Source organism: Bubalus bubalis, chromosome 16 (assembly GCF_019923935.1).
Source record: "Bubalus bubalis isolate 160015118507 breed Murrah chromosome 16, NDDB_SH_1, whole genome shotgun sequence".
NCBI classification, from domain to species: domain Eukaryota; kingdom Metazoa; phylum Chordata; class Mammalia; order Artiodactyla; family Bovidae; genus Bubalus; species Bubalus bubalis.
This window is the reverse complement of record NC_059172.1, coordinates 59,195,424-59,204,809: the sequence shown is the minus strand read 5'-3', so window position 1 is coordinate 59,204,809 and position 9,386 is coordinate 59,195,424. Positions and strand designations below refer to the sequence as shown.

General features: G+C 50.4%; 1 long non-coding RNA gene across 1 annotated transcript; it reads right to left on the bottom strand.

Moving 5' to 3' along the window:
- Positions 1-627: 627 nt before the first annotated feature.
- LOC123329815 lies at positions 628-9,138 on the bottom strand. Its single transcript, XR_006545403.2, has 3 exons — positions 9,013-9,138; positions 8,738-8,816; positions 628-1,104 (listed from the first exon to the last, which is right to left on the bottom strand). It is a non-coding gene; the product is annotated as an uncharacterized LOC123329815 (long non-coding RNA).
- Between the last annotated feature and the right edge of the window lie 248 nt (positions 9,139-9,386).

The window sequence follows — 9,386 nt, the reverse complement described above, 5'->3', positions numbered from 1 at the left end:
ATTATGAGAACTTGTTTAGAGTTGCAGATATTTTAAAGAATTGTCTGAAACTGACCCCTCGGGCTTCTCTGGTGGCTCAGCTGGTTAAGAATCCACCTACAGTACAGGACACCAGGGTTTGATCCCTGGGTTGGGGAGATTCCCCTGGAGAAGGGAACAGCTACCCACTCCAGTATTCTGGCCTAGAGAATTCCATGGACCGTATAGTCCATGAGGTCGCAGAGTCGGACACGACTAAGTGACTTTTACTATGATGTCTTACCCCAGAAACACACACCTATTCTCATGCATACACAAGTTTAGCTGCCATTTCTAGGGGTTACACCCTCCAAATTGATGTATACACCCCACCCTGGCTGCACATTTGAATCCTCTGGGAGCTTTTATAAAATTCTGAGGCCTGGGCCTTACACATAGAGACTCTGATTTACATGGTCCAGGGTGGGATCTGGGCATCTGTTTTTTCTTCAACACATTAGGAGATTCTAATGCAGTCAGGATTGAGAATCATTGCCCTAGGGCCTCTTAGACTGTCCTCCTCCCTCTGATTAAGAGCCCCAGCTGTGGACAGTCAGAGTCTGTACAGAGAGACACGTCGGAGGACACATGCTGAGGTGCTTGTAGGGATGGGTTAGATGCCATGAACAGATTTATTATTTTGCCCACTGCGTTTAAAATCCTTTCCTTCTTTCCTCACCCCTTGAGGGGTGCTTCCTTGGTGTTCATTTAAAATAATTTCAGCACACCGCAGTGGGGAGGGAGCCTGGTTGCCTTGATGCGCTTCTGTCATTTCAAGGAGCTCAATAAAAATTTCGTTTCGGTGTTCATTCAAGGCAACTTCCACATAGAGGTCTTATGTTGCAAACCAGAGTTCTCTTTTCATCTGGTCACCCCTGGGGGAAATTGTGTATTTGAAATTCAAACAATATTTGGGCAAAAAGCAGCTCTCATTATATGCGGTGGAGAAGGCCAATGAGAGGAAAGCACGGGGAAATGATTGAGTGACATTTCTATTTGCTGGTTTGACTTTTCCGCCAGGGGCCGCCGTGCTTTGGGCCACTGGAGAACTTCAGCTTCCTGGTATGGACTGGAAATGCCAGACCCCTGGAAAAAAGAATTTGGAGGAGAAAAAGTGTGAGTGGGCTGGAAATGGATTTGAGGAGTCAATGTGACCTCATGCTGATGTCTTGATGAGATAGGGAGAGAATTTTGTGTTTTGCACAAATTCTCTTTAGAAAGAGATTGTTGAGGAGAGCTCAGAGATCATCTGGGTCTATCTCCTTTGGTAGGTGGGTCCCCTTTCTAACATTTAAATTGACCCTGGGCAAGATTTAGATGAATTCGCACCTTTATTCATTCACTGATGGAGCGCCAGCAATGTCGGGCACTTGGCAAGTAGTGCGGGAGAATGCAGAGACCGATGGGTTATCCTTGCCCTTAGATAACTTACAGTTGCCTGAGATTTTGAACAGCTGAAATGCCAGGGAGACATGATGAAAGCTGTGAGGGCAAGAAGCTGGGAGGGTAGGGGGTGGAGGTTAACCTTTACTGAGGGTCCACTAGGAGCCAGACACTCTCCCCAAATCACTTCCTTTAGCTATTGCAACTCTGGAAAATAAAATACTCTTATCATCACTCCCATTTTATAGACAGGGAAACTGACACTCAGAGAGGTGAATTTGCTTTCTTAAGGTGACGGAACCATTAAGGAGATTAAGTATTTTAACCTGGTAGGCCCCAGGCCAATCCTCTTGCCATTGTAACAATCTAAGAAGAGTTCAAAAAGGGCAAAGCCTGACTTTTGGCTGGGCTGGAGGATGAGAAGGGAGGGATTTGGGCATGCAGAAAAGGGGGGATAGAAGGCACACTGAGAACAGGTTTCCCAGGCTCAACAGCACCTGGGGAAGAAGATGCAGCAGCTTGGGCTGGAATCTGGGGGTGAAGAATGAGAATAGGAAGGTAGGTTAGGACAGGGTTTTGAAGGCGTAGAAGCTAAGGAGATGGATTTGGGGTGAGAAGGCAATGGCACCCCACTCCAGTACTCTTGCCTGGAAAATCCCATGGACGGAGGAGCCTGGTAGGCTGTAGTCCATGGGGTCGCTAAGAGTCGGACACGACTGAGTGACTTCCCTTTCACTTTTCACTTTCATGCATCGGAGAAAGAAATGGTAACCCACTCTGGTGTTCTTGCCTGGAGAATCCCAGGGACGGGGGAGCCTGGTGGGCTGCCGTCTATGGGGTCCCACAGAGTCGGACATGACTGAAGCAACTTAGCAGCAGCAGTAGCAGCAGCAGAGAGTGAGAAAACCCTGAAAGTTTGCTGAGTAAAAAGAGAGTGTAATGTGACCATTGCTACTCTTAGGAGAAAGAGTGGAGATTTTGATTCCTGGCTGTATCGTTGCTTAGCTTAACTATGCACCTTTGGGCAGGTTATTTAATCTCTCCGTGCCTCAGTTCCTTCATCTGTAAAATGAGAATGATAAACAGTACTTACCTCCATGAAGTTGTTGTAAGGATCAAATAAATCATGTCTGTGGAGTGCTTAGAATAATGCCTGGCACATGGTCAGCTCTTTGTAAATGTTGAGCATATAATAACTTTACCCTTTGTGAATTTAATTCTGATAATGGTACAGGTAGAAGAGGGTGAAGTGGGGGAGAGATAGAAGTCCCAGAGGTGAGCAAGGGGGCCTTTGTGACAATCTGGGCAAGATGGTCTAAGGGCTTCTCCTTGACTGGTACCCATGGAATGTAGGGAGACATGGGGAAGGGGAATCAGTGTTACTCAGCTTCTGATTGACTGTGAGGGCGCATCAGGAGTCTCTCAGCTGGAAGAATGCCAGTGTCAGTCCTAGACCTCAAGGCACCGGGAGAAGCTACAGGTGAGCAGAGGAAGATGAGAATGTTGATTTAAACCCGTATAAACCTAGAGTGGAAAGCAACCCCAGAGCCAATAGAGGAGCTGGAGTGGGGGGTGGGTAGCCTAGCCCTGCCCCTGCCTTATTTTACATGGCTGCTCTGCCTCTTTGTCCCCGACCTGGGTCCTAGGAAGCTCCGCCCTCATGCCAGCCTTGATTCTGGTGTTGCCATCTCCTCTGGGCCTTTCCTGAGCCCCCCACACGAACCTCTCCAGCTACTTCTCCAAATGGTCAGGCATGGTGATCCCAAGATCACCTGTTAGGCAGACCATGTTTCCTGCTGTTGCCTTGGGAGACCAAGTCTGAGGGTTGGGTGGGCAGAATGCCCAGGCTATGCAAACCAGGAGGAAAAAGGAAGGATTTGGGGGATGGTGGTAAGTAGCAGCAGAAAATAAGTATTCAACCCCAGGAGGAGGACATTGATGAGTGACCAGCTCTGGGGGCTTTCAAGGGCTTCCTGCTGCTGCAAGAACCTCTTGATGGGAACCTGGTGCCCTTCTGAATCCCCCGTGCCTGTCTTGCTGCTGGGAGGGGTGTGGGTACCAGCTCAACACCTGGAAAGGATGCTGAAGGAGGCTGGAGGGCCTCTGGTGTGTGTGGGGGCTCACATCCCTCACCCCTGAGCCCTCCCATCCTCCATTCAGTTCCATCCTGCCTGTGGGCACAGGAATTCAGACAAAAGGAGGCTTGCAAACAGAAGGGGAGAGTCTTATAACAAAATTACCAGCCTGCTGTCAGCCAGGCGCTCCGCCTCGCAGAACAGACTCCAGACAGGCTGCAGCGTATCAGGCCTGGGCCTGCCTGGGCCTGGCAGGGGGTCCTGTGGGCAGACAGAGTCAATTACCCAGAAAGGTTCCACTTAACTTCCCCTGCTGTTTGCACACCCTGCCCTGGCCTCTGTGGCCTCACTGGCCTCGGCCAAAGCCCCATCGGCCTGCTCTGGAGCCGGCTGCCCGCCAGCTTTGTCCTCAGACGTGTCCGGGGACCACCCATCCAGGAGTCCAGGCTCCTGCCCTCTTTGGTCCTCGGGCTGCCTGCTCTGGCCCTGGGCCAGTGGATTTCCCTTTGTCCCCCTGCAGACCCCGCACGAGCCTCAGGTGGGAGGGGCATCGAGGAGCTGCCTCCTCTCCCATCCCTCTGCAGAGGCTCAGCACTCCACCTGCCCTCCCCCTCAGTCACCTGTCCGAGTTCAGTGGGTGGTGACCGTCTGCCTTCTGGAGTCGGACTGACATGGGTTTGTGGCTGGGATCAGTACCCACTGTATTGGGACCTGGCGCGTTGATTTAACTTCTTTAAACTACAGTTCCACCATCCGTGAAATGAAAATAGTAATAATAATCTATATCTCGTAGGATTACTATGAGGATCAAAGAAGACAGTGGGTGTCAAGTGCCTGAGATGCCAGCCCAGGATAAATGCTCGCTGAGTTTCTTTCCTCCCCCCACCCCCCGCCTCTTCATCCCCCTCTCCCCATTCCCTTCCTCCTCCTCCCCATCTTCTTCCTACTTTTCATTGAAGAGTCTCACTTAACAGGAAGTTTGTTATTTTGGTTCCTCCTTTCTGCTACAGAATCCCAAACTGGGAGAAAAAATCCAGCTTTTAGTCCAGGCTTAGCTATCAATTTCTGTCATACACAATCAAGTCTATAACACCAAAATACATCATGAAATTAGAGTATGTTTTTTTCCCTATGCCATTTAACCAAGGTCAAGGACTTTGGGTTAAATCCTAACCATCCCTGGCTTCTGCCCGAAGTTTTGTATTTCACAGACATTTCCTTTCTGTGCAACCCCTCGACCAACCCAATCATCTTCCACATGTTTAGCATTAGTTAGAAATGCCCACTGGAGAAGGCAATGGCAACCCACTCCAGTGTTCTTGCCTGGAGAATCCCAGGGACAGAGGAGCCTGTTGGGCTGCGGTCTATGGAATTGCACAGAGTCGGACACGACTGATGCGACTTAGCAGCAGCAGCAGCAGGAGCAGCAGAAATGCCCACATGATGCGGTTTAGAGCTCCTGCCGGTATGGGATTTCAGCTTCCAACATGTGCCCAATGGATGGAAGGCAGAACACTGTCATTTGGTCATTAAGTCATTCAACAAATATTCACAGACAGCCTACTATGTGCCTGGGAACTGAGGGCAAGGAGACAAGGTAAAAGCAAATAGACAGTCTAGCCCTTCAACAAGTGAGCAGGCTGCTGGGGAGGTGGGTGAGCAAACAGATATTTAGAATCAAATGTACTGGATGCTAAGACAGGAGTAGGGCAATGTGACGGAAGATGGGTTGGAGAGGTTTCTGGGAGGAAGTGGGAGCAACTTTCTGCAGCACAACTAGGACTGATATGGAAATGTGGACACCTATACTGGTCCCTCCAGCTCTCAGGAGGAGAGCAGTGTTTCAGGATGAAAGTGACCGCTTCTCGTGGGCCCCACTCCAGCTGCCAGCCATCTTTCTTGAGTTGGACTCTTGTGTTGCAGTCTGCTCACAAGGCCCTCTGTCTTGAGGGGCCGCGGCTGGAACTGAGGTCCAGCGCCCCCCATCCATCCCCTCTGCCACACAGGTGGGTGGGTAAGGTGGGCCTGACGGATTCTGTGAGTAGTGACTACACCCTGGCACTGCCCTAATTGTGCTAGACAGGACTGTTTAAATACCACCAGACAGAATATTACTCAAATTAAAAATGAGGCCTTAAATGTCATTATTTGTGTCATTATTAATAGCCCCTAATTGTGTTCTCTAATCATCATGAAATTATGTTAGTATTAATATTCACGTCAAAGCTGCCTAGGGAACTCGGAAGATTTAAAAAAGAATGATACCATATGTCAGTTCCCATGAATGTGAAGCAGAGGCTGGTTTTAGTGCTTTAGTTACTGGAGTGGAGATGGTGGTCTCCACGGCCAGGGGGTAGCCCCCAACTGTAAGGGCCTCCTTACTTTCCACCCCCTGAGTCACTGAATCCTGGACTCCTCTGCCTGGCAAGACGCTTAGAGGCGTGAGTGGGACCTGTCCTCACGGAATACTCTGCGGGTCTCCTGCCAGCTGCCCTCGCTGGTGAGGGGATTGGAGTTTGCTCTCACTGGAAAGCGTTTGGTGCTCTGGGACATGACAGCTCTTGTCTCCTGCAGCCTCGAGACCCGCCTGTGTCTAGACACCATAATAAGAAACACGAGGCGGGCCCGCCTGTCTTCACTCTCCATCTACTCGGAGACGCCACCTCCGTGCATTTGGGATTCCGCCCAAACTGCCCTTCCTGGCTCAGGGAAGTGATGCCAAAAAAAACCCCAAAACCCAAAGTTGGAGTCTCCCAGAGAAATGTGTTGTGTAATGTAACACACAAGGAACTTTTGGAAAATATACTTAGGGATTCGGAATTTAAAAGTACCTATGGGGTGTCCATACAATCTGGAAACAGGTGAATTTAGGTCTTCAGGGATTATCTTTGTCTTGGAAGGTAGCTGTATTTCTACACTTTTTGGACTGCCCTGGATTTTGCCCTGTGGTGGTGGCGCCAGTGGTGAAGAACCCGCCAGCCAGTGCAGGAGACGTAAGAGACTCAGGTTCGATCCTTGGGTCGGGAAGATCCCCTGGGGGATGGCAACCTCCACTCCAGTATTCTTGCCTGGAGAATCCCATGGACTCCCTGACGGGCTATAGACAATAGGGTCACACAGAGTTGGACACGACTGAAGTGACTGAGCACACACAAACAACCTTGCTGGGGCTTCTGTGGGGGGAAGCATTGGCCCCCCCAGGATGAGGATGGGTTCCCTCTGGATGTTTCCTTTTCTTACCAGAGGCATTGGGAATGAGAGCCTCCATGGCTGATGAGCTGAGTGTGCTGCTCACGTCACCTGGGACTTGATTCTGCCTCCCCCTCAGACTGACATCAGCTGTAAGAGGTGGGGTGGTTGACAAGGCAGGTACTATTGCCAATTAAGAGATTCCCTCCCTGTAGGGATGTGTGGGGCGAGTGCCCTGGGACCCCCAGAGGCATCAGCCTCCTGCTGACATCACTCACTGACTCCTCTTCATCGTTTCTACAACATTCCTTTAGGCTGCCTGCTCACTGCCTCAGTCAACCGCTAATGGAGTCCACGTGACCACGATGTGTCAGACAAATCTGGGGCAGCCGCCTCACTCTCTTCCCGGAGCCCTTGGAATTCTCTGGAACCGAGAATATTCAAATGCCTTTCTTGGTGAAACAGCAGGCTTCCAACCGCACACCCCCCCTCCAAATATTATGACTTGAGTTAAATATAACCCAGAGCATGAAAATAACGGCACAACGTGGGGATCGGAGAAGCTGTGGAGTGAGCATCTCACAGTCACACTGTCACCCTGGGGGTGGCGGGGTGTCCGCAGACTCCATGGCCACTCAGGCAGAAAGCCCACAGAACCATGCAGGGGTCTGGTCCCTCCTGGGCCGGTAAGTAGCTGCGTTGGCCTGAGTGGGCCTTCATGCTGCTGGTTTCTGCACACAGTCTCCTTTTTCCTAATCAGATGTGGTGTGACTTCAAGGGTTGGGGAGGATCTATCTTAACTGATGTGTGGAAAGGGAGACTTGCCTGCTTTTTCAGACGTGAAGGGAGGATCAAGGTAGGGGGGGACCCGCAGGCGGCGGCAGTTGTGGCTGGCATGCTGATGTGGATATCCAAGGGACACACACGCGCCCCTACTCACTGGCACGTGCACGCGCAGTCGTGTCCGACTCTGAGACCCAATGGATTGGACCCCACCAGGCCCCTCCGTCCATGGGATTTTCCAGGCAAGAATACTGGAGTGGGGTGCTGTTTCCTTCTCCAGGGAATCTTCCCAGGCCAGGGATCAAACCCGTGTCTCCTGCATTGCAGGTGGATCCTTTATCACTCAGCCACCTGGGAAGTCACTGGACCACCTTTTACAATAATTGAGAAGGAGAAGCTTGATCTGTGGAGGGGAGGGAGGGTTAGATGCACATTTGGGCCCATGAACCAGGTTCTCCAGACTCCCTCATAACCTCATGCATGAGTGTATGGTGAAAATTCAGTGGGTTGTAGATAAGCCAAATGTCTTCTGAAAGTTAGACTCTCTGAATTCCAAACCCAATGATTACCATAGTGGTTGGGCTAGGACTGGATTCAAACCAGTGAACCTAGAGCAGAATAGTTGAATAGGCCTTCTCTCAGAGCCCTTCTGCCACCGAGTTAACCAGCAACCACCACGTGGCTGCCCCTCCCTTTTCTGCTTTGGGTCAAACAGTAAATAGCTCAGGTCAGACCAAAAAAGCAGATAACATGGGCATCTTTGCATTACAATGCTTTATACATGTAGGAGAACTTACAATGTTTGTAACGTGCTTCTACTTAAACTGCCTTTGGGATTTGCTAATTTGGGGAGGGTCTGGGAGAATGAGGAGCAGAAAGTGGCATTCTTTGATTCCCATAAGGTAAGTAGGACAGCTGTAATTACCTCCCACTTTACAGATGAGAAAATTGAGCCTCAGTGCAGATATCGGCCAAAAGCTACATGGCTTACAAGTGATGGTGGGGTTGACTCCAAGTCTTCTGGTTGTCAGGGCTACAGAAGAATAGGCCCCTCCCCTCGAATACACCACTCTCTGCCCCCGCCCTCTCAGGCAGCTTGGAAATTGTGAGAAACATCAAGGGGCTAGCTAGACCATGAATTCTATAAAGACAGCAGCAACAATATTATTAAGTGCTCTGCCCTTCCCCAAATCTTTTCTTTTTTTCAGCTGTGTCTCATGTGTGTGTGAGATGGGGTCCAGAGAGATGCGTGGGAAGGTGTGAAAGGAAGGCGGTGAGAAAGATTTTACCCTCTCAGAGTCTTTGCTTCTTCTCTGTGGTCCTTCCTCAAAGATGAGTCCGTGGAATGAGCCCCCAGTCCTCCCGGATCTGAAAACAAAACCACAGAATGCCTCCTCCTCATTCTCCCAGACCCTCCCCAAATTAGCAAATCCTAAGATGCCTTCTTTGAGAGCTTGGGTTGAGGAAGGGGGTTCCAGCTTCATTTGATGCTTCATGTGAGGGTCTTAGGAAGATATAAGAGCCATACTGACACCTACTCTGGACTCCCACCCTAGCTGCCTACCTGCTTCTGCTTGAAGAAAAGAGGCATAAAGCCTTGTTGGTGGGACTCTCAATTCTGCACCCTCTTCCATCTTGAGAGCCACTGTCCAGCTTTCCACTTCTGTGCCCTCTGATCCTTCTTCCACCCCCACCTTCCGCTCTACAAAGCCCCTGCTAGAAGTTGACAAAGCTGACTGGCTGCTTAATGTGCTACAGGTGATGTTGCTAGGCAACCACCCCACTCTTTGGCTCAGGCTCTGTCAGCCCAGCTCAAACCCCTGGTAGCACTTAACCCTATAACTGCTTGCCACCAACACTAATTATCCAGGCCCACCGAACAGCACATTCATACCCTGTGATCAAGGAGTGGAAGGACTGATTCTTAGCACCTTTGGC